Genomic DNA, 11,482 nt, shown 5'->3' with positions numbered 1-11,482 from the left:
GGCAACTTAACTCTTACTGCACTGTCTCTGAGGACCCACTCTATTAGCATGTGTGAAGGGTTCTGTAGGGTGTGGTCTAGACTGGAGTGCTGTAGCACTGTCGTCCTGCTGTTCATCGATTTGCTCAGCGGGCACCAGTATCTTTCTCCATTGTAAGACTTGTTTTTACTGTTTTTGGCATATCGAACACACCATGGGAATCTTGCCAGGCTCTGCCGTGTGGGAGTGATTCTCTCAGTACCTTGCATGGCTCTCAGAGAGGGACAGAGGAATTGAACCCAGATCAGCTGTGTGCAAGGCAAACGGCCCACCTGGTGTGCTACCGCTCCAGTGTCTGTGGATATCACTACGATACCCTAGTGGTATTTGGTGTCAAACCCGGGTCTGCTGCATAGCAGGCTAGCGAGTAATCCCTGCACTAACCCTCCAGCCCCTGAAAGGTTCGTGTGGATGATTAAAAAACAACCAGGTCTGGAGCGATATAGTACAGCAGGTAGGGCATTTGCCTTCACGAGGACTACCCAGGTTTGATTCCCAGCATCCCATATGGTCTCCCAAACAACGCCAGGACCAATTCCTGAGCACAGAGCCTGGAGTAACCCCTAAGCATTGCTGCATATGACCCCCCAAAAAAATATCATCTCTGCTTTTTTACGACCTCCCTTTCTTGGCTCCCTTTCATGCAGTTCCCTTCAGGAAACCTTAGGATTTCCACAGGCACTGGTTTGTCCTTTCGTCTCACTTGCTCATTCATCAGCCATGTAACCTATGTGGCATCTACACCTGGGTGGAACAGTGCGATGCTGGTCCTTTCCCTTCCAGTAATTTCGCTTCTCTTACTTCCCTCAAGTCCCCTTCCCTTGTACAGCCAATGGGCATATTTCTTATCCGATTTTTTTTCTTTTTGAGTCACACCGGGGATGCTCAGGGGTTACTCCTGTCTCTGCACTCAGAAATGACTGCTGGCAGCACTTTTGGACCCATCGTGTGCCAGGAAACAAACTGGGGTTGGCAGTGTGCAAGGAAAATTTCCTCCCCATGCTATACTATGGCTAAAGCTCCTACCAAATCTTTTTTGATTGGGGGTCACACCCAACTGTGCCCAGAGTTCAGACCCCGCTCAGAATCAGATAATGTACCTGGCAGACTCCAGGGACAATATCGGATGCTGGGGACCAAACCCCACATGCAAGGAAAACCAACAACCTCTCCACTCTACTATCACTCTGGCCCATTCTGTCTTGTTTTCTCGATGATCTGCATTGTACAGCATGCACACACCCTGCATTCCAGACCCACTGCTTAAGAACGGGCACTTAAGTTGCTTCCAGGGTTTGGCTCTTTTGGATGAGGAAGCCAGCTAGACTGGGGCTGGGGGTACAGCGTTCTTGGCTCATGTTTCCATTTCCTGAGGACAGATACCACCAGTGAGGGTGTTGGGCCCCTATGGAGCTCCGTCTTCATCCTTTGGAGGCATACCCGGGCCCAAGCTCCCAGGGCTGACAGTGTGCCCTTTTTTTAAAGTTATCATCATCTCGTCATCCCATTGATTGTTGATTTTCTTCAGCGGTCTCAGTAACATCTCCATTCGTCCTAGCCCTGAGATTTTAGCAGCCTCTCTTTACTCGTCCTTCCCAACGGTGCCGCATTGGAAGATCTTTCAGGGTCGGGGAATGAGACCCATTATTGTTACTGGTTTTGGCATATAAATACACCATGGGGAGTTTTCCAGGTGCTCCGATTTAAGAAAGAATATATGCTTATTTTATTTGATTTTTAAAAAAAGTCTGGGTTCCTACTATCGATAATTAATTAAGGTGTCTATTTGGGCCATGGATGGTGTACCTTAGCCAGGGTTACTCTTGGCTAATAAATTTCAACTAGTGGTCCTCAAGGAAACCATATGGGATGCTGAGACATGAACCCAAGTCGGCCATGTGCAAGGCAAATGTCTTTCCTACCCGCTGTGCTAACACTCCAGCCCCGAGTTATTTTTTTAAGAATTTATTTAATCACCAGGAGAACAGTTACAAAGCTTTTTAGTTTAGGGTCTGGAACGATAGCACAGCAGGTAGGGCATTTGCTTTGCACATGGCTGACCCAGGTATGATTCTCTGCATCCCTATGGTCCCCTGAGGACTACTAGGGTAATTTCAGAGTGAAAGCTGGGAATAACCCCTGGGCATCAAATATGAGACCCAAAAAGAGAAAACAAAAAATCAAACAAAAAAAGCTTTCCAGTTTACGTCTCGGTCATACAATGATCAAACACCTATACATTCACCAGTGCACATTTTCTACAACCAAGAAACCCTGTGTACCACCAATCCAATTTTCTCTGCCTGTTTGGCAGATGATTTCCACTTTACTCTCTCTATTTTGATCACATTCTATATTTCGATAAAAGATCCACCATTATTAATTGGAATTTTCCCAAGCAATCAGACCCGCACAAAAGGCATAGTTAGAAAATGTGTTTTCAGGGGCTAGAGCGATAGCTCAGTGAGCAGTGCGTTTGCTTTGCACGCAGCCGAACCGGGTTCAATTCCCAGCATCCCATATGGTCCCCTGAGCACCAGCAGGACTAATTCCTGAGTGCAGAGCCAGGAGTAACACCTGTGCATTGCCAGGTGTGACCCAAAAAGAAAAAAAAAAACTTTTGTTTTCGATGCTGGTTATGAAGAGCATATGATTTTGGATTTCTGGTATATAAGTAATAAGTCTAGATCGATATAATTTTATATTATTTTCTTTTTTGGAAAAAAGAGAAGAATTGGGTCCTACTATTAATTATTCATCAGCATGTCTGATTGGAGACTTCTAGGGTGTGACCTTAGCCAGGGACCCTATGAGTGTGGAGATGTGAGTGGTCCCTATAGGGTGTGGCCTTAGCCTGGGGTCCTATTACTACTGTGTTTCCTATAAATAAGGCGGTTGAGGCCAAGGGCAGTCACACACTTCACTCTAGAATTCAGAGAGCACAACAGCCATGGATGTCCATCGCCCTCCGGAATATTCGATGGAAGGTAAGATAGAAAAACGGTAAAGAGTAGTTGGCTTTGAGGATGGAGGTGGATGATTGGGGGAACCTTTGAGGTAACTGAACTTTGGATCACGATTTGCAGCAGTTTGCTCAACAGAGAGCCCTGCAAACCTCGATGGTGTCCCCCACTTTTACTTTACGGGGTCAGGGCCTCCCTCCATCTACTCTGTCTGCTCCGGGGTTCCTGTCCCTTTTCTCCCTTTCTGTCATTTGCTCAATTCGCCATTTTACCCAGGAGTCAAAGAGGATAATTTTCACTTCTGCCTCACTGTAATTCTTTCTCGTGAGTTTTTTTTTTTTAAATATTTTTGTATTGTTTTCTTTATATTTTTAACTTTTTTTATTTAATCACCCTGTGTAAAGTTACAAAGCTTTCAGGTTGAATTTCTTTTCTCTCTTTTTTTTTCTACTTGTTTTTTTGTGGGGTGGGGGTAAGGGAGTCAGGGAGGCAGAATAGTTGGTAGTGTTCAGGGCTCAAGCCTCTCCTTGCTCAGGGAATTCCCTGATGGGTGCAGAGGACCATTATGGGTACCAGGAAGTTCTGCAGCATAACACTGTCCTCTCCTGAGTTTCTTTCAGAGTTTGTTCCCGAGGGAGGCTGCCTTTTGTTCAGCTGTATTCAGATCTCCAGTTCAATAGTGTGGGTGCTGGGCTGGAGTGATTGCACAACCCGGAGGGTATTTTCATTGCACGCGGCCAATTCGGGCTCAATTCCCAGCATCCCATTTGGTCCCCTGAGCACTGCTTGTCAGTGTCAGTGTGAGCATGACTCCCAGTGGCAGGATCCCTGTTCCTCTTGCTCTGGGGAGTCATTTTCGAGCCCTTCGGTTTCCTAGACCCTCTGTCTTTTTCCTGCAGGAAAAAGAAAACGTGCTCGCAAACCCCGCACGAGGTTCAGCCCAGCAGAGCTGAGGGCGCTCAGAGACGCATTCCAGAAGAACATGAGCCCTGGCAGGGCCGCCATCCAAAGTCTGGCATCAGAAACAGGGTTGGACACGTATGTGGTTCAGGTAAGACACTGCGTGAGTTTCTCAAGTGCATCCCAGTCTAGAACTCACATCTCCTCAAGCACACATTTGTCATAGGGTAATTCTAGGTCAAGAAATCTCTGTAGTCACAACACGTCATTTCCATTTTTTTGTAACTAAAGGATTTTTTTTTGCATTTATTTTCTGTGTTCTATGAGCATTGGTAGATGGAGGGTCACTAACAGTGTGGAGTTGACTACTGAGAAAGGGAAACAGTTCCACAGATCTTTCTCTTTCCCCTTTTTCTTATGCTCTGGTTTTGAAACCCACTCCCCTCAGAGATCAGAACTGACTCCTGGCTCTGTGCTCAGGAATCTCACCTGCAGGAATGTGGACCACAGGTGGTGCCTGATCAGCATGAGCCAGAGCATCCCTGTCTTGTATGCCCTGGGCTGGGCTGGGTGCTGCCAAGTGTTGTCCCCGCAGGCACCTGTGGGTGGGTCTGTGTAGGGTGTGGCCTCAGCCTGCATCAGTGGAACAGACTTCTTAGAAAGACAGAGAACAGAGATTCTATGGCCCCCTCATTTCTTTTCTTTTACTTAGTTGGGTTTTCTTGTTGTTATTGTTGTTATTGTTGTTTTGGGGGCACACCCAGCAGAACAATGGGATAAACCTGCCTCTGCATTCAGGGATCCCTCCAGGCAGGTGCCAGACCACCTGTGGTGCTTGCCTCAGTTCCCCAGCTCCATAAAAGAGATGACCTGGGGCTGGAGAGATAGGCCAGTGGGTAGGGTATTTTCCTTGCACTCGGCTAACCATGGTTTGATTCCCAGCATCCCATATTGTCCCCGGAACAATGACAGGGGCAATTCCTGAGTGCAGAGCAGGACTAACCCCTGTGCATCTCTGGGTGTGACCCCTTTCACCAAAAAAGAGGCGATCATTCCAATTTACCAACTTAAAAATTTTTCCTCTGTGTCCCCAGGTTTGGTTCAAGAACAAGCGAGCAAAAAGAAAGAGAATGAATCAAGGGAGTGGGAGTTTGCCACCGCCCAAACGTCAAGCAGGGAGCGAAAGGGACCGCTGCTCTCCACAGCACTCCCTGGAATCCTCTCCCAGCTCTGTCAGCACTTGCAGCCCCTTGAACCCGGGAGCACCCCTGCCCACAGATGGGGAGCACTCCAGAGGGGCAGGAGAGTCTCACTGGAGCCCAGCGCTGATTTCTGAACTTAAGGACCCTTTGGATGAGATACATCTGGATGTGTCTGAGGCCCTGTGGGAATGCATTACCCAGAATATTGATGAATTTACCCAGATGTATTTGAGCCGTGGAGACGATGACTTCTCCGAGCTGGATCAGTATCTGTTCCCTTCGAATGTTCCCTGAGAACTGTGACCCTCGGGATGCTCCAGGTGATGGTGGACACCAGAGCTCCTGACTGTGTGTGGGCCCCCATCCTCCCTGCCTATATCACCTTCACTGGTGATGCCATGTACTCAATAACTGGATCTTCTTCTGGAAGAGGGACACGAAGGAGGGTTGGTGTGGTTTGTGATGCTACAGGGCATCTTGTCTATGTTTCTCAGTTCTGGTGTTTCAAATAAATTGTTTTGCAAAACTATGAGTCTGTCTTCACTGGGATTCATGTTTCTCTGCAAGATTGGGAAAAGGAGAGTACGCTGAGCAGTTTCAAGAAATTTCCAAGATCACAGGGAACTTATTCTTCCATGTTCACTCCAGCCTGGACAGGATCAGGTATCACTTGCCTGGGCCCAATGCAAACTGTTTGAATCAGGGTCCAGAGGGGCTGCGACCCCACAGGCAATTCGTTTCGATACTCTCGGGTGGAGAGATCAACACAGGGTGCTCAGCACCTCCAAACACTGGTGCTTAGTGCTGAGAGATGCTACAGCCAGGAAGGCAATTTCCTTGCACACAGCCCACCCAGTATTATTCCTAATCATAGGGACCCCGAGCCCTGCCATGTGTGTCCAGAGCCTACAGTCAGGATTCAGCCTTGAGCACCACCTGGTATAGCCCCTGAACAAAACTAAAGGAGACACGTGGTACCTCATATCCCACTGAGTGGAGACATTCCCCTCTACAAATATAGAAGAAGGGGTACATCTTTGCCCAACACACCAACCTCAGCCCTGCAGAAATATTGTTCCCCAAAGAAGCAGACACAGCCCCACTCATAACTGAGCTTACGTGAGATCTATTGAGAAAACCATATGGACAATCTGTGTCTCTACTCTGGAACCTGCAAGACTCTTCTTAAATGGAGAAGAGAGAGAGAGTGAGAGAGAGAGAGAGAGAGAGAGAGAGAGAGAGAGAGAGAGAGAGAGAGAGAGAGAGTGTCAGTGAGGGGGCACACATGGCGGTACTCAGGATTTTCCCTTGGCTGTGCTCACGGATCACTCCTGCTGTATGCTGGGGACCATATAGACACCAGGATTCGTCTGAGTCAACACATCCAAGGAAAATGGCCTACCTTCTGTACAATGCATTGGTCCCTAGCCAGGAGTTTTTTTTTTTATTAATTTAATGAATCACCGTGAGAGCAGTTAGAAAGCTTTCCTGTTTAAATCTCAGTCATACAATATTCAAACACCCATCCCTTCACCAGCGCACATTTTACACCTCCAAGAACCCCAGTACACCCCCCGATCCCAACCCTCCCTTGCTCTGTGGCAGATAATTTCTATTTTATTCTGTCTCTACATGATCACATTTAATATTTCGATAGAAGACCCACTATTATTATGGGAATTTTCCCCATTCATCAAACCTGACAAAAAGGGCATACATAGATCATTTGTTTACTATTGTGATTATGAAGAGCATATAATTTTGGATTTTTGATATTTAAGTAATAATCCTGGATGGATTTCTTCCCAAAGCCACTGGGTTCCGAGATGGTTTGTGTGCCTCTGGATTCAAGTCCCGTTCAGGAGCCAGAGGAGCAGTTCATGGGCGGCCTCTTCAGGGCAGGCTAAGGTCGGTTACAACCCCCCATCCCGAGAGCCTTGAGTCTCTTCACTGCAGTGTCCTACCTGACTCTCCAATAGACCCTGAAAGATGGCGTCCTTTATGCCAGAGGGGGAAAATGGCAGAAGGGACAAATACCCTTCCGAACCTTGGGTGGCACAACGCCACAGTCCAGATGCATTTCTGGGCAAAGCGGCTATGTTCAGAGATTTGATTTGTGTGCCTCTGGGATCATGGCTGTTCAAGACCCGCAAGAGTAGTTCATGGGTGGCAACTTGGTGCCTCGTCAGGGGCAGAAGTTAATTGTTTTTAACAGAACTCCCTTTTATTTGTTTGTTAATAAATCATGATTCCAATGTAATTTTCTGTTTCCACTCTCCTGGATGTGGGAGGATGAGGATAAGCAAGAAAACATTCATTTGGGGCCAGAGAGAGAGTATATGAGAAGGGTTTTCCCTTCACACAGATCACAAAGGTTCATCCCCAGGCCTGCATACAGTCCCTGAGTCCTGCCAGGAGTGACACTCTTCACAGAGGTGGGAGTACATGCTTAGAACTGCCAGTGTGACCTAAAAACAGAGACCGAAAATGTTTACCTATGAAGAAAAACTGGAAACCACAACACCAGAGAGAATATCAAAATGAAGAAATAATTGGTGTTGGAGGAGGTTGGTTGTAGTGGACGAAATCCTCATTCATTCACTATTTCTTTTTTTTATTTAGCATTTACCTTAATCGCCCCAAATAGACAGTATCCCAGTTTTCAAACTTTGCATCTCATAGATTCACCACGACAAGTGATAATTCAGTGCCCAGTTAGGAAAAACCCCTGAGAAATACCTAATGTGGCCCCAAAACAAAACAAGAAAATAAAAATTCTAATGAAACACGACCCAGCAATAAAAGGAAAAGAGGAGATTGCCTAATTATTCTTTGGCACCTTGCTTACATAATGTATCAGGTATCCCATATGCATCCCAAACACAGCCAAGAGTGAATTCCGAGTGCAGAGACAGGAGTAATCCAGGAGAGCACCAGTTGGCCTTCCCCAGAAAATATCAAATTGAAAAGAATACAAGCGCACTACTCAATTGTTCGGTGGAGGCTGGGCAGGAAGAAAACCTTCCTGTGGACAGAATGGAGATGAGATTGGTCCCATGGGAAGGGCCTGGGGCACTTCTGGTCGGCAGCTGGCTAGTGAGAGGGGCAACCCCATGGCTTTTCTCTCAGAAACCTTCTCCCAGCTCCTAAAGAAAGAGTGTTGGATTGGGCCATGTCATGGCCTGGGACTGTGCCTCGACTCCTCTGAGCTGAAGGTAAAGCAACGGGAAAGGACTAGGAGAGCCCAAGGGACATCTGGGGAGCAGATGGGCTGCCCTGTGCTGGGGGAAGGGCAGGTGGTGGGTTGAGGACACCTGAGAGTCAGAATGACACAGCCCAACTTCACACTGAACACTCAGGACGGGATTCCAATGGGAGTACATGACCTCAGGACCCCAGGGACCCACAGGGCACCGATCTCTCAGGAGAGATGAGGGAACTCACAGGAGAATTCCCTCTCGCAGAGGGGCCTGAGGGGTGACCTAAACACTATCCTCTGCTGCGTTTCTTGCAGAGTTTATCCCCCAGTGAGGCTTTGTGTGTCCATCTGTGTTTAGATCTCTTGTCCAGTAATGTGGGTGCTGCTGTGAGATTCTCTCCCAGCACAGCATGGAGGGGAGCCAGAACAAGGGGGTGCACTCCCACCCCCTCTCAAGGTTTGCACCAATGTTTCAGCCCCTCCCTCCTCTTCTATGTCCCTCTAAGGCCTGACCTTTACCTGAACCCTGCCAGTGTGTTGTTTTCAATTGTTCAGCTTCTACACCAAATCCAGGGATGTACAGGGCTCACTCCTGGCTCTGGTCTCAGAGATCATTCCATATGGCATTGAATTGGGTTGAGGTTGGCCCCATGTGAGGCCGGCAACTTAACTCTTACTGCACTGTCTCTGAGGACCCACTCTATTAGCATGTGTGAAGGGTTCTGTAGGCTGTGGTCTAGACTGGAGTGCTGTAGCACTGTCGTCCTGCTGTTCATCGATTTGCTCAGCGGGCACCAGTGTCTTTCTCCATTGTAAGACTTGTTGTTACTGTTTTTGGCATATTGAACACACCATGGGAATCTTGCCAGGCTCTGCCATGTGGAAGTGATTCTCTCAGTACCTTGCAAGGCTCTCCGAGAGAGACAGAGGAATTGAACCCAGATCAGCTGTGTGCAAGGCAATCGGCCCACGTGGTGTGCTACCGCTTCAGTGTCTGTGGATATCACTACGATACCCTAGTGGTATTTGGTGTCAAGCTTGTGTCCACTGCATAGCAGGGTAGCGAGTACTCCCTGCACTAACCCTCCGGCCCCTGAAATGTTCGTGTGGATGACTAAAAAACAATCAGTTCTGGAGCGGTATAGTAATGCAGGTAGGGCGTTAGCCTTCACGAGGACCACCCACCTTTGATTCCCAGAATCCCATATGCTCTCCCAAACAACGCCAGGACCAATTCCTGAGCGCAGAGCCTGGAGTAACCGCTAAGAATTGTTGCGTATGACCCAAAAAGGAAAAAAAAATCATCTCTGCTTCTTTACGACCTCCCTATCTTGGCTCCCTTTCATGCAGTTCCCTTCAGGAAACCTTAGGATTTCCACACTCACTGGTTTGTCCTTTCGTCTCACTTGCTCATTCATCAGCCATGTAACCTGTGTGGCATGTACATCTGGGTGGAACAGTGCCACGCTGGTCCTTTCCCTTCCAGTAATTTCGCTTCTCTTACTTCCCTCAAGTCCCCTTCCCTTGTACAGCCAATGGGCATATTTCGTATCCGATTTTTTTTCTTTTTGAGTCAGACCAGAGATGCTCAGGGGTTACTCCTGTCTCTGCACTCAGAAATGACTGCTGGCAGCGCTTTTGGACCCATCGTGTGCCAGGAAACAAACTAGGGTTGGCAGTGTGCAAGGAAAATTTCCTCCCCATGCTATACTATGGCTAAAGCTCCTACCAAATCTTTTTTGATTGGGGGTCACACGCAACTCTGCCCAGAGTTCAAAACCCGCTCAGAATCAGATATTGTACCTGGCAGACTCCGGGGACAATATCGGATGCTGGGGACCAAACCCCACATGCAAGGAAAACCAACACCCTCTCCACTCTACTATCACTCTGGCCCCTTCTGTCTTGTTTTCTCGCTGATCAGCATTGCACAGCATGCACACACCCTGCATTCCTCACCCACTGCTTAAGAACGGGCACTTCAGTGGCTTCCAGGGTTTGGCTCTTTTGGATGAGGAAGCCAGCAAGGCTGGGGTTGGGGTGACAGTGTTCTTGGCTCATGTTTCCATTTCCTGAGGACAGATACCACCATTGAGGGTGTTGGGCCCCTATGGAGCTCCGTCTTCATCCTTTGGAGGCATACCCGGGCCCAAGCTCCCAGGGCTACACAGTTTGCACTATTTTTAAAGTCATCATCATCGTCGTCATCCCATTGATTGTCGATTTTCTTGAGCGGTCTCAGAAACATCTCCATTCGTCCTAGCCCTGAGATTTTAGAAGAATCTCTTTAGTCGTCCTTCCCAACGGTGCCCCATTGGAAGATCTTTCAGGGTCAGGGAATGAGAGCCATTATTGTACTGGTTTTGGCATATAAATACACCATGGTTAGTTTTCCAGGTGCTTCCATTTAAGAAAGAATATATGCTTATTTTATTTCATTTTTAAAAAGACTGGGGTCCTACTACTGATTATTAATTAAGGTGTCGATTTGGGCCATGGAGGGTGTAGCCTTAGCCAGGGTTACTCCTGGCTAATGAATTTCTCCTAGTCGTCCTCAAGGAAACCATATGGGATGCTGGGACTTGAACCCAAGTTTGCAAGGCAAAAGTCTTTCCTTGTCTTTCCTACCCGCTGTGCTATCTCTCCAGCCCCAAGTTATTTTTATAAGAATTTATTTAATCACCAGGAGAACAGTTACAAAGCTTTTTAGTTTAAGGTCTGGAACGATATAACAGAAGGTAGGGCTTTTGCTTTGCACACGGCTGACCCAGGTATGATTCTCTGCATCCCTTATGGTCCCCTGAGCACTACTAGGGTAATTTCTGAGTGAAAGCTGGGAATAACTCCTGGGCATCACATATGAGACCCAAAAAGGGAAAACAAAAAATCAAACAAAAAAAGCTTTCCAGTTTAAGTCTCGGTCATACAATGATAAAACAACCATTCCTTCACCAGTGCACATTTTCTACAACCAAGAAGCCCTGTGTACCACCCATCCAATTTTCTCTGCCTGTTTGGCAGACCATTTCCACTTTACTCTCTCTATTTTGATCACATTCAAAATTTCAATAAAAGACCCACCATTATTAATTGCAATTTTCCCAAGCAATCAGACCCGCACAAAAGTCATAGTTAGAAAATTTGTTTTCAGAGCTAGAGCGATAGCACAGTGAGCAGTG

The sequence above is a fragment of the Sorex araneus genome, chromosome 8 (genome assembly GCF_027595985.1).
Source record: "Sorex araneus isolate mSorAra2 chromosome 8, mSorAra2.pri, whole genome shotgun sequence".
In the NCBI taxonomy this organism is placed as follows: Eukaryota; Metazoa; Chordata; class Mammalia; order Eulipotyphla; family Soricidae; genus Sorex; species Sorex araneus.
The sequence above is the reverse complement of the archived record's forward strand: the minus strand, read 5'-3'. Positions refer to the sequence as shown.